Consider the following 27,804-nt stretch of genomic DNA (forward strand, 5'->3'; position numbering starts at 1 on the left):
TTCCCCCCCACATTATGTGAGCTAATCGTAATGCCCCCTTACCAGCCTGCAACCATCCTTCACAACCAGCCTTCTTAGTCCCTTAACCATTCCTACGTTGGTGATGGGGGGAGTGTAATAAACATGATGTTATCCACATCATTGTAGATTCATGATAAAAGAATAAATGAATAAACAGATGAATGAATGAATGAGACATTGCCGCCACCAGTTTAAAAGCGACACGTGCCTCCCTATGAGGACCACAGCACTATTCTCAATAAACAAGCTCAGTGTCCATCAGTAGATGAACAATGGAATATTATTCAGTCATAGGAAAACAAATCCCACCATTTGCAGAAACACGGATGGTGTGAGAGGGCATCATACTCAGTGTAATAAGGCAGGCAGGTGGAGAAACACAAGTATCAAATGATATCACTCGCTTGTGCAGGAGGGGAACCAAGAGACAGCCGAAGAAGAAAAACGGCACCACAAGAGTGGACTAACAGTTACCGAAGGGAAAGGGATGGAGGTGGACAGGTGGGAACAGAGGAAAATGTCAGGCGGAGCGGGGGCGAATGTGCACATTACCTTTGGCATGCATAAAGCAGAAGGGTGGGCACGGGGAGGGACGTACGACACAGAGAAGACAACAAGGGATTCTACAGCATCTTAATATGCTCATGGACAGTGACTGCAATGAGGTATCTGGGGGCATCTCATTGTGGGGGGCAGTTTACTAAACTACATGAGACTCACGTAGATGAAGACTAATGATAAATAAATAAATAAATAAATAACAGATATGCAAGGGAGTAATGAACTAACTAAATATATTCAAACATCCGGACATACAGAAATAAACACTAGAATACAGCAGCCCAGATTTAAAAAGACCTGTGCACCCGTATAACTATCACAGCACTGTCCACAACAACAGACAAGGTAAGTGTCTATCAGAGGATGAAAAGTGGAATATTATTCTGCCATATGCAGAAACCAATCCTACCATGTGCAACAACATGGAGAGAGGTAGAGGGTATCATGCTCCGCGAAATAAGCCACGCAAAGACAAGTGTCAACTCATTTCACTCACCTGTGGAGTAGCAGAAAAAAGAAAAGGAGTGATAGAAAAGGACAGTAGAAGCCGCACCGAACCCAAGAATGGACTCACAGTTACCACAGGGAATGGGACTGAGGAGGATGGGTTAGGAGGGAAGGGAGAGAGGGAAAATGGGGCATTATGAGTGGCACACAGGGTGTGGCCCGGCGGCAAGCTTAGGTAGGTCCGTATAACATAGCGATGATCAGCAGCACTTCTACAGCATATTCCTGGGCTGTTGGACAGCGACTCTTACGGGCTACGTGGTGGGGACTTGACAGTGGGGGTAGCCTAGGAACCATAATGTTGTTCATGTAACTTTGAAGTAGTGACAACAAAATGAAAAGGAACACACAGTACCTTGGCTCTGGATTCCATTTAGCCTGATGCTGTCAAGTTGGTCAGTGTCCACCTCACCCGAATCACACCTGCTCCTCTCAGCATACACATTATGTCTCCAGGACAGAGGCACCACTGTGACATCGTGGAATCTCCAGGCAACAGTGCTGCGCTTACAAACTCCACCCACGGGGGGGGGGCAGTGCCCAGCCGAGCGGAGCTGCATAATCTTAGCAAACATTAGAGTTACTTACCTACATACATACATATATATATATATATATATATATATAAATATCTATATATGTATAATGATATCACTCATCATTACAGTATCAGAACAAACAAAAAACTGAAGAAGGAAACAGCAGCAGTCTCAGAAAACCCAAGAATGGACTAAAAGTTAACAGAGGGAAAGAGACTGAGGTGTATGGGTGGGAATGGAGGGATTAGGGAGGGGCGAAGTAAGGACACATTAGAAGAAGAATATATAATGTGGGAGGGGTGTCACAGACAGGGCGGAAAAACACAGAAAAGACAAGTAGGGATTCTACAGTATCTTACTATGCTCATGGACAGTGACTGCAATGGGGTATCTGGGGGCACGTGCGTGATGGGCGGAGTCTAGTAAATATAATGGAACTCCTCTAATTGTGCATTAATGACAGAAACATCCATGGATAGATAGGTAGACAGATAATAAATGAATGAATGAATGAATGGATGCATGGATGGATGAATACATACATACACACATACATACATACAAACATACATACATAAAGAACGCAGTAGCCCAGTTCTAGAAAGACATCTGCACCCCTAAATTTATGGCAGCAGTATTCACAATAACAAATCTACAATTACATAAGGAACATCAAGGTTACTAGACTGCCCAGATCATCAAGTCGCCCCCCAGACCCCATTACACTCACTGTTCACCAGCATAGTAAGATCCTACAGAATCACTGCTTGAATTCTCTGAACTATACTGACTTCCCTATAGAATTCCCCCCCACATTATGTGAGCTAATCGTAATGCCCCCTTACCAGCCTGCAACCGTCCTTCACAACCAGCCTTCTTAGTCCCTTAACCATTCCTACGTTGGTGATGGGGGGAGTGTAATAAACATGATGTTATCCACATAATTGTAGATTCATGATAAAAAAATAAATGAATAAACAGATGAATGAATGAATGAGACATTGCCGCCACCAGTTTAAAAGCGACACGTGCATCCCTATGATGACCACAGCACTATTCTCAATAAACAAGCTCAGTGTCCATCAGTAGATGAACAATGGAATATTATTCAGTCATAGGAAAACAAATCCCACCATTTGCAGAAACACGGATGGTGTGAGAGGGCATTATACTCAGTGTAATAAGGCAGGCAGGTGGAGAAACACAAGTATCAAATGATATCACTCGCTTGTACAGGAGGGGAACCAAGAGACAGCCGAAGAAGAAAAACGGCACCACAAGAGTGGACTAACAGTTACCGAAGGGAAAGGGATGGAGGTGGACAGGTGGGAACAGAGGAAAATGTCAGGCGGAGCGAGGGTGAATGTGCACATTACCTTTGGCATGCATAAAGCAGAAGGGTGGGCACGGGGAGGGACGTACGACACAGAGAAGACAACAAGGGATTCTACAGCATCTTAATATGCTCATGGACAGTGACTGCAATGAGGTATCTGGGGGCATCTCATTGTGGGGGGCAGTTTACTAAACTACATGAGACTCACGTAGATGAAGACTAATGATAAATAAATAAATAAATAAATAACAGATATGCAAGGGAGTAATGAACTAACTAAATATATTCAAACATCCGGACATACAGAAATAAACACTAGAATACAGCAGCCCAGGTTAAAAAAGACCTGTGCACCCGTATAATTATCACAGCACTGTCCACAACAACAGACAAGGTAAGTGTCTATCAGAGGATGAAAAGTGGAATATTATTCTGCCATATGCAGAAACCAATCCTACCATGTGCAACAACATGGAGAGAGGTAGAGGGTATCATGCTCCGCGAAATAAGCCACGCAGACAAAGACAAGTGTCAACTGATTTCACTCACCTGTGGAGTAGCAGAAAAAAGAAAAGGAGTGATAGAAAAGGACAGTAGAAGCCGCACCGAACCCAAGAATGGACTCACAGTTACCAAAGGGAATGGGACTGAGAAGGATGGGTTAGGAGGGAAGGGAGAGAGGGAAAATGGGGCATTATGAGTGGCACACAGGGTGTGGCCCGGCGGCAAGCTTAGGTAGGTCCGTATAACATAGCGATGATCAGCAGCACTTCTACAGCATATTCCTGGGCTGTTGGACAGCGACTCTTACGGGCTACGTGGTGGGGACTTGACAGTGGGGGTAGCCTAGGAACCATAATGTTGTTCATGTAACTTTGAAGTAGTGACAACAAAATGAAAAGGAACACACAGTACCTTGGCTCTGGATTCCATTTAGCCTGATGCTGTCAAGTTGGTCAGTGTCCACCTCACCCGAATCACACCTGCTCCTCTCAGCATACACATTATGTCTCCAGGACAGAGGCACCACTGTGACATCGTGGAATCTCCAGGCAACAGTGCTGCGCTTACAAACTCCACAAACGGGGGGGGGCAGTGCCCAGCCGTGCGGAGCTGCATCATCTTAGCAAACATTAGAGTTACTTACCTACATAAATACACACATATATATATATATAAATATCTATATATGTATAATGATATCACTCATCATTACAGTATCAGAACAAACAAAAAACTGAAGAAGGAAACAGCAGCAGTCTCAGAAAACCCAAGAATGGACTAAAAGTTAACAGAGGGAAAGAGACTGAGGTGTATGGGTGGGAATGGAGGGATTAGGGAGGGGCGAAGTAAGGACACATTAGAAGAAGAATATATAATGTGGGAGGGGTGTCACAGACAGGGCGGAAAAACACAAAAAAGACAAGTAGGGATTCTACAGTATCTTACTATGCTCATGGACAGTGACTGCAATGGGGTATCTGGGGGCACGTGCGTGATGGGCGGAGTCTAGTAAATATAATGGAACTCCTCTAATTGTGCATTAATGACAGAAACATCCATGGATAGATAGGTAGACAGATAATAAATGAATGAATGAATGAATGGATGCATGGATGGATGAATACATACATACACACATACATACATACAAACATACATACATAAAGAACGCAGTAGCCCAGTTCTAGAAAGACATCTGCACCCCTAAATTTATGGCAGCAGTATTCACAATAACAAATCTACAATTACATAAGGAACATCAAGGTTACTAGACTGCCCAGATCATCAAGTCGCCCCCCAGACCCCATTACACTCACTGTTCACCAGCATAGTAAGATCCTACAGAATCACTGCTTGAATTCTCTGAACTATACTGACTTCCCTATAGAATTCCCCCCCACATTATGTGAGCTAATCGTAATGCCCCCTTACCAGCCTGCAACCATCCTTCACAACCAGCCTTCTTAGTCCCTTAACCATTCCTACGTTGGTGATGGGGGGAGTGTAATAAACATGATGTTATCCACATCATTGTAGATTCATGATAAAAGAATAAATGAATAAACAGATGAATGAATGAATGAGACATTGCCGCCACCAGTTTAAAAGCGACACGTGCCTCCCTATGAGGACCACAGCACTATTCTCAATAAACAAGCTCAGTGTCCATCAGTAGATGAACAATGGAATATTATTCAGTCATAGGAAAACAAATCCCACCATTTGCAGAAACACGGATGGTGTGAGAGGGCATCATACTCAGTGTAATAAGGCAGGCAGGTGGAGAAACACAAGTATCAAATGATATCACTCGCTTGTGCAGGAGGGGAACCAAGAGACAGCCGAAGAAGAAAAACGGCACCACAAGAGTGGACTAACAGTTACCGAAGGGAAAGGGATGGAGGTGGACAGGTGGGAACAGAGGAAAATGTCAGGCGGAGCGGGGGCGAATGTGCACATTACCTTTGGCATGCATAAAGCAGAAGGGTGGGCACGGGGAGGGACGTACGACACAGAGAAGACAACAAGGGATTCTACAGCATCTTAATATGCTCATGGACAGTGACTGCAATGAGGTATCTGGGGGCATCTCATTGTGGGGGGCAGTTTACTAAACTACATGAGACTCACGTAGATGAAGACTAATGATAAATAAATAAATAAATAAATAACAGATATGCAAGGGAGTAATGAACTAACTAAATATATTCAAACATCCGGACATACAGAAATAAACACTAGAATACAGCAGCCCAGATTTAAAAAGACCTGTGCACCCGTATAACTATCACAGCACTGTCCACAACAACAGACAAGGTAAGTGTCTATCAGAGGATGAAAAGTGGAATATTATTCTGCCATATGCAGAAACCAATCCTACCATGTGCAACAACATGGAGAGAGGTAGAGGGTATCATGCTCCGCGAAATAAGCCACGCAAAGACAAGTGTCAACTCATTTCACTCACCTGTGGAGTAGCAGAAAAAAGAAAAGGAGTGATAGAAAAGGACAGTAGAAGCCGCACCGAACCCAAGAATGGACTCACAGTTACCACAGGGAATGGGACTGAGGAGGATGGGTTAGGAGGGAAGGGAGAGAGGGAAAATGGGGCATTATGAGTGGCACACAGGGTGTGGCCCGGCGGCAAGCTTAGGTAGGTCCGTATAACATAGCGATGATCAGCAGCACTTCTACAGCATATTCCTGGGCTGTTGGACAGCGACTCTTACGGGCTACGTGGTGGGGACTTGACAGTGGGGGTAGCCTAGGAACCATAATGTTGTTCATGTAACTTTGAAGTAGTGACAACAAAATGAAAAGGAACACACAGTACCTTGGCTCTGGATTCCATTTAGCCTGATGCTGTCAAGTTGGTCAGTGTCCACCTCACCCGAATCACACCTGCTCCTCTCAGCATACACATTATGTCTCCAGGACAGAGGCACCACTGTGACATCGTGGAATCTCCAGGCAACAGTGCTGCGCTTACAAACTCAACCCACGGGGGGGGGGGCAGTGCCCAGCCGAGCGGAGCTGCATAATCTTAGCAAACATTAGAGTTACTTACCTACATACATACATATATATATATATATATATAAATATCTATATATGTATAATGATATCACTCATCATTACAGTATCAGAACAAACAAAAAACTGAAGAAGGAAACAGCAGCAGTCTCAGAAAACCCAAGAATGGACTAAAAGTTAACAGAGGGAAAGAGACTGAGGTGTATGGGTGGGAATGGAGGGATTAGGGAGGGGCGAAGTAAGGACACATTAGAAGAAGAATATATAATGTGGGAGGGGTGTCACAGACAGGGCGGAAAAACACAGAAAAGACAAGTAGGGATTCTACAGTATCTTACTATGCTCATGGACAGTGACTGCAATGGGGTATCTGGGGGCACGTGCGTGATGGGCGGAGTCTAGTAAATATAATGGAACTCCTCTAATTGTGCATTAATGACAGAAACATCCATGGATAGATAGGTAGACAGATAATAAATGAATGAATGAATGAATGGATGCATGGATGGATGAATACATACATACACACATACATACATACAAACATACATACATAAAGAACGCAGTAGCCCAGTTCTAGAAAGACATCTGCACCCCTAAATTTATGGCAGCAGTATTCACAATAACAAATCTACAATTACATAAGGAACATCAAGGTTACTAGACTGCCCAGATCATCAAGTCGCCCCCCAGACCCCATTACACTCACTGTTCACCAGCATAGTAAGATCCTACAGAATCACTGCTTGAATTCTCTGAACTATACTGACTTCCCTATAGAATTCCCCCCCACATTATGTGAGCTAATCGTAATGCCCCCTTACCAGCCTGCAACCGTCCTTCACAACCAGCCTTCTTAGTCCCTTAACCATTCCTACGTTGGTGATGGGGGGAGTGTAATAAACATGATGTTATCCACATAATTGTAGATTCATGATAAAAAAATAAATGAATAAACAGATGAATGAATGAATGAGACATTGCCGCCACCAGTTTAAAAGCGACACGTGCATCCCTATGATGACCACAGCACTATTCTCAATAAACAAGCTCAGTGTCCATCAGTAGATGAACAATGGAATATTATTCAGTCATAGGAAAACAAATCCCACCATTTGCAGAAACACGGATGGTGTGAGAGGGCATTATACTCAGTGTAATAAGGCAGGCAGGTGGAGAAACACAAGTATCAAATGATATCACTCGCTTGTACAGGAGGGGAACCAAGAGACAGCCGAAGAAGAAAAACGGCACCACAAGAGTGGACTAACAGTTACCGAAGGGAAAGGGATGGAGGTGGACAGGTGGGAACAGAGGAAAATGTCAGGCGGAGCGAGGGTGAATGTGCACATTACCTTTGGCATGCATAAAGCAGAAGGGTGGGCACGGGGAGGGACGTACGACACAGAGAAGACAACAAGGGATTCTACAGCATCTTAATATGCTCATGGACAGTGACTGCAATGAGGTATCTGGGGGCATCTCATTGTGGGGGGCAGTTTACTAAACTACATGAGACTCACGTAGATGAAGACTAATGATAAATAAATAAATAAATAAATAACAGATATGCAAGGGAGTAATGAACTAACTAAATATATTCAAACATCCGGACATACAGAAATAAACACTAGAATACAGCAGCCCAGGTTAAAAAAGACCTGTGCACCCGTATAATTATCACAGCACTGTCCACAACAACAGACAAGGTAAGTGTCTATCAGAGGATGAAAAGTGGAATATTATTCTGCCATATGCAGAAACCAATCCTACCATGTGCAACAACATGGAGAGAGGTAGAGGGTATCATGCTCCGCGAAATAAGCCACGCAGACAAAGACAAGTGTCAACTGATTTCACTCACCTGTGGAGTAGCAGAAAAAAGAAAAGGAGTGATAGAAAAGGACAGTAGAAGCCGCACCGAACCCAAGAATGGACTCACAGTTACCAAAGGGAATGGGACTGAGAAGGATGGGTTAGGAGGGAAGGGAGAGAGGGAAAATGGGGCATTATGAGTGGCACACAGGGTGTGGCCCGGCGGCAAGCTTAGGTAGGTCCGTATAACATAGCGATGATCAGCAGCACTTCTACAGCATATTCCTGGGCTGTTGGACAGCGACTCTTACGGGCTACGTGGTGGGGACTTGACAGTGGGGGTAGCCTAGGAACCATAATGTTGTTCATGTAACTTTGAAGTAGTGACAACAAAATGAAAAGGAACACACAGTACCTTGGCTCTGGATTCCATTTAGCCTGATGCTGTCAAGTTGGTCAGTGTCCACCTCACCCGAATCACACCTGCTCCTCTCAGCATACACATTATGTCTCCAGGACAGAGGCACCACTGTGACATCGTGGAATCTCCAGGCAACAGTGCTGCGCTTACAAACTCCACAAACGGGGGGGGGCAGTGCCCAGCCGTGCGGAGCTGCATCATCTTAGCAAACATTAGAGTTACTTACCTACATAAATACACACATATATATATATATAAATATCTATATATGTATAATGATATCACTCATCATTACAGTATCAGAACAAACAAAAAACTGAAGAAGGAAACAGCAGCAGTCTCAGAAAACCCAAGAATGGACTAAAAGTTAACAGAGGGAAAGAGACTGAGGTGTATGGGTGGGAATGGAGGGATTAGGGAGGGGCGAAGTAAGGACACATTAGAAGAAGAATATATAATGTGGGAGGGGTGTCACAGACAGGGCGGAAAAACACAAAAAAGACAAGTAGGGATTCTACAGTATCTTACTATGCTCATGGACAGTGACTGCAATGGGGTATCTGGGGGCACGTGCGTGATGGGCGGAGTCTAGTAAATATAATGGAACTCCTCTAATTGTGCATTAATGACAGAAACATCCATGGATAGATAGGTAGACAGATAATAAATGAATGAATGAATGAATGGATGCATGGATGGATGAATACATACATACACACATACATACATACAAACATACATACATAAAGAACGCAGTAGCCCAGTTCTAGAAAGACATCTGCACCCCTAAATTTATGGCAGCAGTATTCACAATAACAAATCTACAATTACATAAGGAACATCAAGGTTACTAGACTGCCCAGATCATCAAGTCGCCCCCCAGACCCCATTACACTCACTGTTCACCAGCATAGTAAGATCCTACAGAATCACTGCTTGAATTCTCTGAACTATACTGACTTCCCTATAGAATTCCCCCCCACATTATGTGAGCTAATCGTAATGCCCCCTTACCAGCCTGCAACCATCCTTCACAACCAGCCTTCTTAGTCCCTTAACCATTCCTACGTTGGTGATGGGGGGAGTGTAATAAACATGATGTTATCCACATCATTGTAGATTCATGATAAAAGAATAAATGAATAAACAGATGAATGAATGAATGAGACATTGCCGCCACCAGTTTAAAAGCGACACGTGCCTCCCTATGAGGACCACAGCACTATTCTCAATAAACAAGCTCAGTGTCCATCAGTAGATGAACAATGGAATATTATTCAGTCATAGGAAAACAAATCCCACCATTTGCAGAAACACGGATGGTGTGAGAGGGCATCATACTCAGTGTAATAAGGCAGGCAGGTGGAGAAACACAAGTATCAAATGATATCACTCGCTTGTGCAGGAGGGGAACCAAGAGACAGCCGAAGAAGAAAAACGGCACCACAAGAGTGGACTAACAGTTACCGAAGGGAAAGGGATGGAGGTGGACAGGTGGGAACAGAGGAAAATGTCAGGCGGAGCGGGGGCGAATGTGCACATTACCTTTGGCATGCATAAAGCAGAAGGGTGGGCACGGGGAGGGACGTACGACACAGAGAAGACAACAAGGGATTCTACAGCATCTTAATATGCTCATGGACAGTGACTGCAATGAGGTATCTGGGGGCATCTCATTGTGGGGGGCAGTTTACTAAACTACATGAGACTCACGTAGATGAAGACTAATGATAAATAAATAAATAAATAAATAACAGATATGCAAGGGAGTAATGAACTAACTAAATATATTCAAACATCCGGACATACAGAAATAAACACTAGAATACAGCAGCCCAGATTTAAAAAGACCTGTGCACCCGTATAACTATCACAGCACTGTCCACAACAACAGACAAGGTAAGTGTCTATCAGAGGATGAAAAGTGGAATATTATTCTGCCATATGCAGAAACCAATCCTACCATGTGCAACAACATGGAGAGAGGTAGAGGGTATCATGCTCCGCGAAATAAGCCACGCAAAGACAAGTGTCAACTCATTTCACTCACCTGTGGAGTAGCAGAAAAAAGAAAAGGAGTGATAGAAAAGGACAGTAGAAGCCGCACCGAACCCAAGAATGGACTCACAGTTACCACAGGGAATGGGACTGAGGAGGATGGGTTAGGAGGGAAGGGAGAGAGGGAAAATGGGGCATTATGAGTGGCACACAGGGTGTGGCCCGGCGGCAAGCTTAGGTAGGTCCGTATAACATAGCGATGATCAGCAGCACTTCTACAGCATATTCCTGGGCTGTTGGACAGCGACTCTTACGGGCTACGTGGTGGGGACTTGACAGTGGGGGTAGCCTAGGAACCATAATGTTGTTCATGTAACTTTGAAGTAGTGACAACAAAATGAAAAGGAACACACAGTACCTTGGCTCTGGATTCCATTTAGCCTGATGCTGTCAAGTTGGTCAGTGTCCACCTCACCCGAATCACACCTGCTCCTCTCAGCATACACATTATGTCTCCAGGACAGAGGCACCACTGTGACATCGTGGAATCTCCAGGCAACAGTGCTGCGCTTACAAACTCCACCCACGGGGGGGGGGCAGTGCCCAGCCGAGCGGAGCTGCATAATCTTAGCAAACATTAGAGTTACTTACCTACATACATACATATATATATATATATATATATAAATATCTATATATGTATAATGATATCACTCATCATTACAGTATCAGAACAAACAAAAAACTGAAGAAGGAAACAGCAGCAGTCTCAGAAAACCCAAGAATGGACTAAAAGTTAACAGAGGGAAAGAGACTGAGGTGTATGGGTGGGAATGGAGGGATTAGGGAGGGGCGAAGTAAGGACACATTAGAAGAAGAATATATAATGTGGGAGGGGTGTCACAGACAGGGCGGAAAAACACAGAAAAGACAAGTAGGGATTCTACAGTATCTTACTATGCTCATGGACAGTGACTGCAATGGGGTATCTGGGGGCACGTGCGTGATGGGCGGAGTCTAGTAAATATAATGGAACTCCTCTAATTGTGCATTAATGACAGAAACATCCATGGATAGATAGGTAGACAGATAATAAATGAATGAATGAATGAATGGATGCATGGATGGATGAATACATACATACACACATACATACATACAAACATACATACATAAAGAACGCAGTAGCCCAGTTCTAGAAAGACATCTGCACCCCTAAATTTATGGCAGCAGTATTCACAATAACAAATCTACAATTACATAAGGAACATCAAGGTTACTAGACTGCCCAGATCATCAAGTCGCCCCCCAGACCCCATTACACTCACTGTTCACCAGCATAGTAAGATCCTACAGAATCACTGCTTGAATTCTCTGAACTATACTGACTTCCCTATAGAATTCCCCCCCACATTATGTGAGCTAATCGTAATGCCCCCTTACCAGCCTGCAACCGTCCTTCACAACCAGCCTTCTTAGTCCCTTAACCATTCCTACGTTGGTGATGGGGGGAGTGTAATAAACATGATGTTATCCACATAATTGTAGATTCATGATAAAAAAATAAATGAATAAACAGATGAATGAATGAATGAGACATTGCCGCCACCAGTTTAAAAGCGACACGTGCATCCCTATGATGACCACAGCACTATTCTCAATAAACAAGCTCAGTGTCCATCAGTAGATGAACAATGGAATATTATTCAGTCATAGGAAAACAAATCCCACCATTTGCAGAAACACGGATGGTGTGAGAGGGCATTATACTCAGTGTAATAAGGCAGGCAGGTGGAGAAACACAAGTATCAAATGATATCACTCGCTTGTACAGGAGGGGAACCAAGAGACAGCCGAAGAAGAAAAACGGCACCACAAGAGTGGACTAACAGTTACCGAAGGGAAAGGGATGGAGGTGGACAGGTGGGAACAGAGGAAAATGTCAGGCGGAGCGAGGGTGAATGTGCACATTACCTTTGGCATGCATAAAGCAGAAGGGTGGGCACGGGGAGGGACGTACGACACAGAGAAGACAACAAGGGATTCTACAGCATCTTAATATGCTCATGGACAGTGACTGCAATGAGGTATCTGGGGGCATCTCATTGTGGGGGGCAGTTTACTAAACTACATGAGACTCACGTAGATGAAGACTAATGATAAATAAATAAATAAATAAATAACAGATATGCAAGGGAGTAATGAACTAACTAAATATATTCAAACATCCGGACATACAGAAATAAACACTAGAATACAGCAGCCCAGGTTAAAAAAGACCTGTGCACCCGTATAATTATCACAGCACTGTCCACAACAACAGACAAGGTAAGTGTCTATCAGAGGATGAAAAGTGGAATATTATTCTGCCATATGCAGAAACCAATCCTACCATGTGCAACAACATGGAGAGAGGTAGAGGGTATCATGCTCCGCGAAATAAGCCACGCAGACAAAGACAAGTGTCAACTGATTTCACTCACCTGTGGAGTAGCAGAAAAAAGAAAAGGAGTGATAGAAAAGGACAGTAGAAGCCGCACCGAACCCAAGAATGGACTCACAGTTACCAAAGGGAATGGGACTGAGAAGGATGGGTTAGGAGGGAAGGGAGAGAGGGAAAATGGGGCATTATGAGTGGCACACAGGGTGTGGCCCGGCGGCAAGCTTAGGTAGGTCCGTATAACATAGCGATGATCAGCAGCACTTCTACAGCATATTCCTGGGCTGTTGGACAGCGACTCTTACGGGCTACGTGGTGGGGACTTGACAGTGGGGGTAGCCTAGGAACCATAATGTTGTTCATGTAACTTTGAAGTAGTGACAACAAAATGAAAAGGAACACACAGTACCTTGGCTCTGGATTCCATTTAGCCTGATGCTGTCAAGTTGGTCAGTGTCCACCTCACCCGAATCACACCTGCTCCTCTCAGCATACACATTATGTCTCCAGGACAGAGGCACCACTGTGACATCGTGGAATCTCCAGGCAACAGTGCTGCGCTTACAAACTCCACAAACGGGGGGGGGCAGTGCCCAGCCGTGCGGAGCTGCATCATCTTAGCAAACATTAGAGTTACTTACCTACATAAATACACACATATATATATATATAAATATCTATATATGTATAATGATATCACTCATCATTACAGTATCAGAACAAACAAAAAACTGAAGAAGGAAACAGCAGCAGTCTCAGAAAACCCAAGAATGGACTAAAAGTTAACAGAGGGAAAGAGACTGAGGTGTATGGGTGGGAATGGAGGGATTAGGGAGGGGCGAAGTAAGGACACATTAGAAGAAGAATATATAATGTGGGAGGGGTGTCACAGACAGGGCGGAAAAACACAAAAAAGACAAGTAGGGATTCTACAGTATCTTACTATGCTCATGGACAGTGACTGCAATGGGGTATCTGGGGGCACGTGCGTGATGGGCGGAGTCTAGTAAATATAATGGAACTCCTCTAATTGTGCATTAATGACAGAAACATCCATGGATAGATAGGTAGACAGATAATAAATGAATGAATGAATGAATGGATGCATGGATGGATGAATACATACATACACACATACATACATACAAACATACATACATAAAGAACGCAGTAGCCCAGTTCTAGAAAGACATCTGCACCCCTAAATTTATGGCAGCAGTATTCACAATAACAAATCTACAATTACATAAGGAACATCAAGGTTACTAGACTGCCCAGATCATCAAGTCGCCCCCCAGACCCCATTACACTCACTGTTCACCAGCATAGTAAGATCCTACAGAATCACTGCTTGAATTCTCTGAACTATACTGACTTCCCTATAGAATTCCCCCCCACATTATGTGAGCTAATCGTAATGCCCCCTTACCAGCCTGCAACCATCCTTCACAACCAGCCTTCTTAGTCCCTTAACCATTCCTACGTTGGTGATGGGGGGAGTGTAATAAACATGATGTTATCCACATCATTGTAGATTCATGATAAAAGAATAAATGAATAAACAGATGAATGAATGAATGAGACATTGCCGCCACCAGTTTAAAAGCGACACGTGCCTCCCTATGAGGACCACAGCACTATTCTCAATAAACAAGCTCAGTGTCCATCAGTAGATGAACAATGGAATATTATTCAGTCATAGGAAAACAAATCCCACCATTTGCAGAAACACGGATGGTGTGAGAGGGCATCATACTCAGTGTAATAAGGCAGGCAGGTGGAGAAACACAAGTATCAAATGATATCACTCGCTTGTGCAGGAGGGGAACCAAGAGACAGCCGAAGAAGAAAAACGGCACCACAAGAGTGGACTAACAGTTACCGAAGGGAAAGGGATGGAGGTGGACAGGTGGGAACAGAGGAAAATGTCAGGCGGAGCGGGGGCGAATGTGCACATTACCTTTGGCATGCATAAAGCAGAAGGGTGGGCACGGGGAGGGACGTACGACACAGAGAAGACAACAAGGGATTCTACAGCATCTTAATATGCTCATGGACAGTGACTGCAATGAGGTATCTGGGGGCATCTCATTGTGGGGGGCAGTTTACTAAACTACATGAGACTCACGTAGATGAAGACTAATGATAAATAAATAAATAAATAAATAACAGATATGCAAGGGAGTAATGAACTAACTAAATATATTCAAACATCCGGACATACAGAAATAAACACTAGAATACAGCAGCCCAGATTTAAAAAGACCTGTGCACCCGTATAACTATCACAGCACTGTCCACAACAACAGACAAGGTAAGTGTCTATCAGAGGATGAAAAGTGGAATATTATTCTGCCATATGCAGAAACCAATCCTACCATGTGCAACAACATGGAGAGAGGTAGAGGGTATAATGCTCCGCGAAATAAGCCACGCAAAGACAAGTGTCAACTCATTTCACTCACCTGTGGAGTAGCAGAAAAAAGAAAAGGAGTGATAGAAAAGGACAGTAGAAGCCGCACCGAACCCAAGAATGGACTCACAGTTACCACAGGGAATGGGACTGAGGAGGATGGGTTAGGAGGGAAGGGAGAGAGGGAAAATGGGGCATTATGAGTGGCACACAGGGTGTGGCCCGGCGGCAAGCTTAGGTAGGTCCGTATAACATAGCGATGATCAGCAGCACTTCTACAGCATATTCCTGGGCTGTTGGACAGCGACTCTTACGGGCTACGTGGTGGGGACTTGACAGTGGGGGTAGCCTAGGAACCATAATGTTGTTCATGTAACTTTGAAGTAGTGACAACAAAATGAAAAGGAACACACAGTACCTTGGCTCTGGATTCCATTTAGCCTGATGCTGTCAAGTTGGTCAGTGTCCACCTCACCCGAATCACACCTGCTCCTCTCAGCATACACATTATGTCTCCAGGACAGAGGCACCACTGTGACATCGTGGAATCTCCAGGCAACAGTGCTGCGCTTACAAACTCCACCCACGGGGGGGGGGGCAGTGCCCAGCCGAGCGGAGCTGCATAATCTTAGCAAACATTAGAGTTACTTACCTACATACATACATATATATATATATATATATATAAATATCTATATATGTATAATGATATCACTCATCATTACAGTATCAGAACAAACAAAAAACTGAAGAAGGAAACAGCAGCAGTCTCAGAAAACCCAAGAATGGACTAAAAGTTAACAGAGGGAAAGAGACTGAGGTGTATGGGTGGGAATGGAGGGATTAGGGAGGGGCGAAGTAAGGACACATTAGAAGAAGAATATATAATGTGGGAGGGGTGTCACAGACAGGGCGGAAAAACACAGAAAAGACAAGTAGGGATTCTACAGTATCTTACTATGCTCATGGACAGTGACTGCAATGGGGTATCTGGGGGCACGTGCGTGATGGGGGTGTCTAGTAAACATAATGGAACTCCTCTAATTGTGCATTAATGACAGAAACATCCATGGATAGATAGGTAGACAGATAATAAAGGAATGAATGAATGAATGGATGCATGGATGGATGAATACATACATACACACATACATACATACAAACATACATACATAAAGAACGCAGTAGCCCAGTTCTAGAAAGACATCTGCACCCCTAAATTTATGGCAGCAGTATTCACAATAACAAATCTACAATTACATAAGGAACATCAAGGTTACTAGACTGCCCAGATCATCAAGTCGCCCCCCAGACCCCATTACACTCACTGTTCACCAGCATAGTAAGATCCTACAGAATCACTGCTTGAATTCTCTGAACTATACTGACTTCCCTATAGAATTCCCCCCCACATTATGTGAGCTAATCGTAATGCCCCCTTACCAGCCTGCAACCGTCCTTCACAACCAGCCTTCTTAGTCCCTTAACCATTCCTACGTTGGTGATGGGGGGAGTGTAATAAACATGATGTTATCCACATAATTGTAGATTCATGATAAAAAAAAAAATGAATACACAGATGAATGAATGAATGAGACATTGCCGCCCCCAGTTTAAAAGCGACACGTGCATCCCTATGATGACCACAGCACTATTCTCAATAGCCAAGCTCAGTGTCCATCAGTAGATGAACAATGGAATACTATTCAGTCATAGGAAAACAAATCCCACCATTTGCAGAAACACGGATGGTGTGAGAGGGCATCATACTCAGTGTAATAAGGCAGGCAGGTGGAGAAACACAAGTATCAAATGATATCACTCGCTTGTGCAGGAGGGGAACCAAGAGACAGCCGAAGAAGAAAAACGGCACCACAAGAGTGGACTAACAGTTACCGAAGGGAAAGGGATGGAGGTGGACAGGTGGGAACAGAGGAAAATGTCAGGCGGAGCGGGGGCGAATGTGCACATTACCTTTGGCATGCATAAAGCAGAAGGGTGGGCACGGGGAGGGACGTACGACACAGAGAAGACAACAAGGGATTCTACAGCATCTTAATATGCTCATGGACAGTGACTGCAATGAGGTATCTGGGGGCATCTCATTGTGGGGGGCAGTTTACTAAACTACATGAGACTCACGTAGATGAAGACTAATGATAAATAAATAAATAAATAAATAACAGATATGCAAGGGAGTAATGAACTAACTAAATATATTCAAACATCCGGACATACAGAAATAAACACTAGAATACAGCACCCCAGTTTTAAAAAGACCTGTGCAACCGTATAATTATCACAGCACTGTCCACAAAAACAGACAAGGTAAGTGTCTATCAGAGGATGAAAAGTGGAATATTATTCTGCCATATGCAGAAACCAATCCTACCATGTGCAACAACATGGAGAGAGGTAGAGGGTATCATGCTCTGCGAAATAAGCCACGCAGACAAAGACAAGTGTCAACTCATTTCACTCATCTGAGGAGTAGCAGAAAAAAGAAAAGGAGTGATAGAAAAGGACAGTAGAAGCCGCACCGAACCCAAGAATGGACTCACAGTTACCAAATGGAATGGGACTGAGGAGGATGGGTTAGGAGGGAAGGGAGAGAGGGAAAATGGGGCATTATGAGTGGCACACAGGGTGTGGCCCGGCGGCAAGCTAGGTAGGTCCGTATAACGTAGCGATGATCAGCAGCACTTCTACAGCATAATTCTGGGCTGTTGGACAGCGACTCTTACGGGTACGTGGTGGGGACTTGACAGTGGGGGTAGCCTAGGAACCATAATGTTGTTCATGTAACTTTGAAGTATTGACAACAAAATGAAAAGGAACACACATTACCTTGGCTCTGGATTCCATTTAGCCTGATGCTGTCAAGTTGGTCAGTGTCCACCTCACCCGAATCACACCTGCTCCTCTCAGCATACACATTATGTCTCCAGGACAGAGGCACCACTGTGACATCGTGGAATCTCCAGGCAACAGTGCTGCGCTTACAAACTCCACCCACGGGGGGGGGCAGTGCCCAGCCTTGCGGAGCTGCATCATCTTAGCAAACATTAGAGTTACTTACCTACATACATACATATATATATATATATATATATATATAAATATCTATATATGTATAAAGATACCACTCATTATTACAGTATCAGAAAAAACAAAAAACTGAAGAAGGAAACAGCAGCAGTCTCAGAAAACCCAAGAATGGACTAAAAGTTAACAGAGGGAAAGAGACTGAGGTGTATGGGTGGGAATGGAGGGATTAAGGAGGGGCGAAGTAAGGACACTTTAGAAGAAGAATATATAATGTGGGAGGGGTGTCACAGACAGGGCGGAAAAACACAGAAAAGACAAGTAGGGATTCTACAGTATCTTACTATGCTCATGGACAGTGACTGCAATGGGGTATCTGGGGGCACGTGCGTGATGGGGGGAGTCTAGTAAACATAATGGAACTCATCTAATTGTGCATTAATGACAGAAACATCCATGGATAGATAGGTAGACAGATAATAAAGGAATGAATGAATGAATGGATGCATGGATGGATGAATACATACATACACACATACATACATACAAACATACATACATAAAGAACGCAGCAGCCCAGTTCTAGAAAGACATCTGCACCCCTAAATTTATGGCAGCACTATTCACAATAACCAATCTACAATTACATAAGGAACATCAAGGTTACTAGACTGCCCAGATCATCAAGTCGCCCCCCAGACCCCATTACACTCACTGTTCACCAGCATAGTAAGATCCTACAGAATCACTGCTTGAATTCTCTGAACTATACTGACTTCCCTATAGAATTCCCGCCCACATTATGTGAGCTAATCGTATTGCCCCCTTACCAGCCTGCAACCGTCCTTCAAACCAGCCTTCTTAGTCCCTTAACCATTCCTACGTTGGTGATGGGGGGAGTGTAATAAACATGATGTTATCCACATAATTGTAGATTCATGATAAAAAAAAAAATGAATACACAGATGAATGAATGAATGAGACATTGCCGCCCCCAGTTTAAAAGCGACACGTGCATCCCTATGATGACCACAGCACTATTCTCAATAGCCAAGCTCAGTGTCCATCAGTAGATGAACAATGGAATACTATTCAGTCATAGGAAAACAAATCCCACCATTTGCAGAAACACGGATGGTGTGAGAGGGCATCATACTCAGTGTAATAAGGCAGGCAGGTGGAGAAACACAAGTATCAAATGATATCACTCGCTTGTGCAGGAGGGGAACCAAGAGACAGCCGAAGAAGAAAAACGGCACCACAAGAGTGGACTAACAGTTACCGAAGGGAAAGGGATGGAGGTGGACAGGTGGGAACAGAGGAAAATGTCAGGCGGAGCGGGGGCGAATGTGCACATTACCTTTGGCATGCATAAAGCAGAAGGGTGGGCACGGGGAGGGACGTACGACACAGAGAAGACAACAAGGGATTCTACAGCATCTTAATATGCTCATGGACAGTGACTGCAATGAGGTATCTGGGGGCATCTCATTGTGGGGGGCAGTTTACTAAACTACATGAGACTCACGTAGATGAAGACTAATGATAAATAAATAAATAAATAAATAACAGATATGCAAGGGAGTAATGAACTAACTAAATATATTCAAACATCCGGACATACAGAAATAAACACTAGAATACAGCACCCCAGTTTTAAAAAGACCTGTGCAACCGTATAATTATCACAGCACTGTCCACAAAAACAGACAAGGTAAGTGTCTATCAGAGGATGAAAAGTGGAATATTATTCTGCCATATGCAGAAACCAATCCTACCATGTGCAACAACATGGAGAGAGGTAGAGGGTATCATGCTCTGCGAAATAAGCCACGCAGACAAAGACAAGTGTCAACTCATTTCACTCATCTGAGGAGTAGCAGAAAAAAGAAAAGGAGTGATAGAAAAGGACAGTAGAAGCCGCACCGAACCCAAGAATGGACTCACAGTTACCAAATGGAATGGGACTGAGGAGGATGGGTTAGGAGGGAAGGGAGAGAGGGAAAATGGGGCATTATGAGTGGCACACAGGGTGTGGCCCGGCGGCAAGCTAGGTAGGTCCGTATAACGTAGCGATGATCAGCAGCACTTCTACAGCATAATTCTGGGCTGTTGGACAGCGACTCTTACGGGTACGTGGTGGGGACTTGACAGTGGGGGTAGCCTAGGAACCATAATGTTGTTCATGTAACTTTGAAGTATTGACAACAAAATGAAAAGGAACACACATTACCTTGGCTCTGGATTCCATTTAGCCTGATGCTGTCAAGTTGGTCAGTGTCCACCTCACCCGAATCACACCTGCTCCTCTCAGCATACACATTATGTCTCCAGGACAGAGGCACCACTGTGACATCGTGGAATCTCCAGGCAACAGTGCTGCGCTTACAAACTCCACCCACGGGGGGGGGCAGTGCCCAGCCTTGCGGAGCTGCATCATCTTAGCAAACATTAGAGTTACTTACCTACATACATACATATATATATATATATATATATATAAATATCTATATATGTATAAAGATACCACTCATCATTACAGTATCAGAAAAAACAAAAAACTGAAGAAGGAAACAGCAGCAGTCTCAGAAAACCCAAGAATGGACTAAAAGTTAACAGAGGGAAAGAGACTGAGGTGTATGGGTGGGAATGGAGGGATTAAGGAGGGGCGAAGTAAGGACACTTTAGAAGAAGAATATATAATGTGGGAGGGGTGTCACAGACAGGGCGGAAAAACACAGAAAAGACAAGTAGGGATTCTACAGTATCTTACTATGCTCATGGACAGTGACTGCAATGGGGTATCTGGGGGCACGTGCGTGATGGGGGGAGTCTAGTAAACATAATGGAACTCATCTAATTGTGCATTAATGACAGAAACATCCATGGATAGATAGGTAGACAGATAATAAAGGAATGAATGAATGAATGGATGCATGGATGGATGAATACATACATACACACATATATACATACAAACATACATACATAAAGAACGCAGCAGCCCAGTTCTAGAAAGACATCTGCACCCCTAAATTTATGGCAGCACTATTCACAATAACCAATCTACAATTACATAAGGAACATCAAGGTTACTAGACTGCCCAGATCATCAAGTCGCCCCCCAGACCCCATTACACTCACTGTTCACCAGCATAGTAAGATCCTACAGAATCACTGCTTGAATTCTCTGAACTATACTGACTTCCCTATAGAATTCCCGCCCACATTATGTGAGCTAATCGTATTGCCCCCTTACCAGCCTGCAACCGTCCTTCAAACCAGCCTTCTTAGTCCCTTAACCATTCCTACGTTGGTGATGGGGGGAGTGTAATAAACATGATGTTATCCACATAATTGTAGATTCATGATAAAAAAAAAAATGAATACACAGATGAATGAATGAATGAGACATTGCCGCCCCCAGTTTAAAAGCGACACGTGCATCCCTATGATGACCACAGCACTATTCTCAATAGCCAAGCTCAGTGTCCATCAGTAGATGAACAATGGAATACTATTCAGTCATAGGAAAACAAATCCCACCATTTGCAGAAACACGGATGGTGTGAGAGGGCATCATACTCAGTGTAATAAGGCAGGCAGGTGGAGAAACACAAGTATCAAATGATATCACTCGCTTGTGCAGGAGGGGAACCAAGAGACAGCCGAAGAAGAAAAACGGCACCACAAGAGTGGACTAACAGTTACCGAAGGGAAAGGGATGGAGGTGGACAGGTGGGAACAGAGGAAAATGTCAGGCGGAGCGGGGGCGAATGTGCACATTACCTTTGGCATGCATAAAGCAGAAGGGTGGGCACGGGGAGGGACGTACGACACAGAGAAGACAACAAGGGATTCTACAGCATCTTAATATGCTCATGGACAGTGACTGCAATGAGGTATCTGGGGGCATCTCATTGTGGGGGGCAGTTTACTAAACTACATGAGACTCACGTAGATGAAGACTAATGATAAATAAATAAATAAATAAATAACAGATATGCAAGGGAGTAATGAACTAACTAAATATATTCAAACATCCGGACATACAGAAATAAACACTAGAATACAGCACCCCAGTTTTAAAAAGACCTGTGCAACCGTATAATTATCACAGCACTGTCCACAAAAACAGACAAGGTAAGTGTCTATCAGAGGATGAAAAGTGGAATATTATTCTGCCATATGCAGAAACCAATCCTACCATGTGCAACAACATGGAGAGAGGTAGAGGGTATCATGCTCTGCGAAATAAGCCACGCAGACAAAGACAAGTGTCAACTCATTTCACTCATCTGAGGAGTAGCAGAAAAAAGAAAAGGAGTGATAGAAAAGGACAGTAGAAGCCGCACCGAACCCAAGAATGGACTCACAGTTACCAAATGGAATGGGACTGAGGAGGATGGGTTAGGAGGGAAGGGAGAGAGGGAAAATGGGGCATTATGAGTGGCACACAGGGTGTGGCCCGGCGGCAAGCTAGGTAGGTCCGTATAACGTAGCGATGATCAGCAGCACTTCTACAGCATAATTCTGGGCTGTTGGACAGCGACTCTTACGGGTACGTGGTGGGGACTTGACAGTGGGGGTAGCCTAGGAACCATAATGTTGTTCATGTAACTTTGAAGTATTGACAACAAAATGAAAAGGAACACACATTACCTTGGCTCTGGATTCCATTTAGCCTGATGCTGTCAAGTTGGTCAGTGTCCACCTCACCCGAATCACACCTGCTCCTCTCAGCATACACATTATGTCTCCAGGACAGAGGCACCACTGTGACATCGTGGAATCTCCAGGCAACAGTGCTGCGCTTACAAACTCCACCCACGGGGGGGGGCAGTGCCCAGCCTTGCGGAGCTGCATCATCTTAGCAAACATTAGAGTTACTTACCTACATACATACATATATATATATATATATATATATAAATATCTATATATGTATAAAGATACCACTCATCATTACAGTATCAGAAAAAACAAAAAACTGAAGAAGGAAACAGCAGCAGTCTCAGAAAACCCAAGAATGGACTAAAAGTTAACAGAGGGAAAGAGACTGAGGTGTATGGGTGGGAATGGAGGGATTAAGGAGGGGCGAAGTAAGGACACTTTAGAAGAAGAATATATAATGTGGGAGGGGTGTCACAGACAGGGCGGAAAAACACAGAAAAGACAAGTAGGGATTCTACAGTATCTTACTATGCTCATGGACAGTGACTGCAATGGGGTATCTGGGGGCACGTGCGTGATGGGGGGAGTCTAGTAAACATAATGGAACTCATCTAATTGTGCATTAATGACAGAAACATCCATGGATAGATAGGTAGACAGATAATAAAGGAATGAATGAATGAATGGATGCATGGATGGATGAATACATACATACACACATACATACATACAAACATACATACATAAAGAACGCAGCAGCCCAGTTCTAGAAAGACATCTGCACCCCTAAATTTATGGCAGCACTATTCACAATAACCAATCTACAATTACATAAGGAACATCAAGGTTACTAGACTGCCCAGATCATCAAGTCGCCCCCCAGACCCCATTACACTCACTGTTCACCAGCATAGTAAGATCCTACAGAATCACTGCTTGAATTCTCTGAACTATACTGACTTCCCTATAGAATTCCCGCCCACATTATGTGAGCTAATCGTATTGCCCCCTTACCAGCCTGCAACCGTCCTTCAAACCAGCCTTCTTAGTCCCTTAACCATTCCTACGTTGGTGATGGGGGGAGTGTAATAAACATGATGTTATCCACATAATTGTAGATTCATGATAAAAAAAAAATGAATACACAGATGAATGAATGAATGAGACATTGCCGCCCCCAGTTTAAAAGCGACACGTGCATCCCTATGATGACCACAGCACTATTCTCAATAGCCAAGCTCAGTGTCCATCAGTAGATGAACAATGGAATACTATTCAGTCATAGGAAAACAAATCCCACCATTTGCAGAAACACGGATGGTGTGAGAGGGCATCATACTCAGTGTAATAAGGCAGGCAGGTGGAGAAACACAAGTATCAAATGATATCACTCGCTTGTGCAGGAGGGGAACCAAGAGACAGCCGAAGAAGAAAAACGGCACCACAAGAGTGGACTAACAGTTACCGAAGGGAAAGGGATGGAGGTGGACAGGTGGGAACAGAGGAAAATGTCAGGCGGAGCGGGGGCGAATGTGCACATTACCTTTGGCATGCATAAAGCAGAAGGGTGGGCACGGGGAGGGACGTACGACACAGAGAAGACAACAAGGGATTCTACAGCATCTTAATATGCTCATGGACAGTGACTGCAATGAGGTATCTGGGGGCATCTCATTGTGGGGGGCAGTTTACTAAACTACATGAGACTCACGTAGATGAAGACTAATGATAAATAAATAAATAAATAAATAACAGATATGCAAGGGAGTAATGAACTAACTAAATATATTCAAACATCCGGACATACAGAAATAAACACTAGAATACAGCACCCCAGTTTTAAAAAGACCTGTGCAACCGTATAATTATCACAGCACTGTCCACAAAAACAGACAAGGTAAGTGTCTATCAGAGGATGAAAAGTGGAATATTATTCTGCCATATGCAGAAACCAATCCTACCATGTGCAACAACATGGAGAGAGGTAGAGGGTATCATGCTCTGCGAAATAAGCCACGCAGACAAAGACAAGTGTCAACTCATTTCACTCATCTGAGGAGTAGCAGAAAAAAGAAAAGGAGTGATAGAAAAGGACAGTAGAAGCCGCACCGAACCCAAGAATGGACTCACAGTTACCAAATGGAATGGGACTGAGGAGGATGGGTTAGGAGGGAAGGGAGAGAGGGAAAATGGGGCATTATGAGTGGCACACAGGGTGTGGCCCGGCGGCAAGCTAGGTAGGTCCGTATAACGTAGCGATGATCAGCAGCACTTCTACAGCATAATTCTGGGCTGTTGGACAGCGACTCTTACGGGTACGTGGTGGGGACTTGACAGTGGGGGTAGCCTAGGAACCATAATGTTGTTCATGTAACTTTGAAGTATTGACAACAAAATGAAAAGGAACACACATTACCTTGGCTCTGGATTCCATTTAGCCTGATGCTGTCAAGTTGGTCAGTGTCCACCTCACCGGAATCACACCTGCTCCTCTCAGCATACACATTATGTCTCCAGGACAGAGGCACCACTGTGACATCGTGGAATCTCCAGGCAACAGTGCTGCGCTTACAAAATCCACAAACGGGGGAGGGGCAGTGCCCAGCCGTGCGGAGCTGCATCATCTTAGCAAACATTAGAGTTACTTACCTACATACATACATACATATATATATATATATATATAAATATCTATATATGTATAAAGATACCACTCATCATTACAGTATCAGAAAAAACAAAAAACTGAAGAAGGAAACAGCAGCAGTCTCAGAAAACCCAAGAATGGACTAAAAGTTAACAGAGGGAAAGAGACTGAGGTGTATGGGTGGGAATGGAGGGATTAAGGAGGGGCGAAGTAAGGACACTTTAGAAGAAGAATATATAATGTGGGAGGGGTGTCACAGACAGGGCGGAAAAACACAGAAAAGACAAGTAGGGATTCTACAGTATCTTACTATGCTCATGGACAGTGACTGCAATGGGGTATCTGGGGGCACGTGCGTGATGGGGGGAGTCTAGTAAACATAATGGAACTCATCTAATTGTGCATTAATGACAGAAACATCCATGGATAGATAGGTAGACAGATAATAAAGGAATGAATGAATGAATGGATGCATGGATGGATGAATACATACATACACACATACATACATACAAACATACATACATAAAGAACGCAGCAGCCCAGTTCTAGAAAGACATCTGCACCCCTAAATTTATGGCAGCACTATTCACAATAACCAATCTACAATTACATAAGGAACATCAAGGTTACTAGACTGCCCAGATCATCAAGTCGCCCCCCAGACCCCATTACACTCACTGTTCACCAGCATAGTAAGATCCTACAGAATCACTGCTTGAATTCTCTGAACTATACTGACTTCCCTATAGAATTCCCGCCCACATTATGTGAGCTAATCGTATTGCCCCCTTACCAGCCTGCAACCGTCCTTCAAACCAGCCTTCTTAGTCCCTTAACCATTCCTACGTTGGTGATGGGGGGAGTGTAATAAACATGATGTTATCCACATAATTGTAGATTCATGATAAAAAAAAAAATGAATACACAGATGAATGAATGAATGAGACATTGCCGCCCCCAGTTTAAAAGCGACACGTGCATCCCTATGATGACCACAGCACTATTCTCAATAGCCAAGCTCAGTGTCCATCAGTAGATGAACAATGGAATACTATTCAGTCATAGGAAAACAAATCCCACCATTTGCAGAAACACGGATGGTGTGAGAGGGCATCATACTCAGTGTAATAAGGCAGGCAGGTGGAGAAACACAAGTATCAAATGATATCACTCGCTTGTGCAGGAGGGGAACCAAGAGACAGCCGAAGAAGAAAAACGGCACCACAAGAGTGGACTAACAGTTACCGAAGGGAAAGGGATGGAGGTGGACAGGTGGGAACAGAGGAAAATGTCAGGCGGAGCGGGGGCGAATGTGCACATTACCTTTGGCATGCATAAAGCAGAAGGGTGGGCACGGGGAGGGACGTACGACACAGAGAAGACAACAAGGGATTCTACAGCATCTTAATATGCTCATGGACAGTGACTGCAATGAGGTATCTGGGGGCATCTCATTGTGGGGGGCAGTTTACTAAACTACATGAGACTCACGTAGATGAAGACTAATGATAAATAAATAAATAAATAAATAACAGATATGCAAGGGAGTAATGAACTAACTAAATATATTCAAACATCCGGACATACAGAAATAAACACTAGAATACAGCACCCCAGTTTTAAAAAGACCTGTGCAACCGTATAATTATCACAGCACTGTCCACAAAAACAGACAAGGTAAGTGTCTATCAGAGGATGAAAAGTGGAATATTATTCTGCCATATGCAGAAACCAATCCTACCATGTGCAACAACATGGAGAGAGGTAGAGGGTATCATGCTCTGCGAAATAAGCCACGCAGACAAAGACAAGTGTCAACTCATTTCACTCATCTGAGGAGTAGCAGA

This window comes from Manis pentadactyla, chromosome 6 (genome assembly GCF_030020395.1).
Source record: "Manis pentadactyla isolate mManPen7 chromosome 6, mManPen7.hap1, whole genome shotgun sequence".
NCBI lineage: Eukaryota > Metazoa > Chordata > Mammalia > Pholidota > Manidae > Manis > Manis pentadactyla.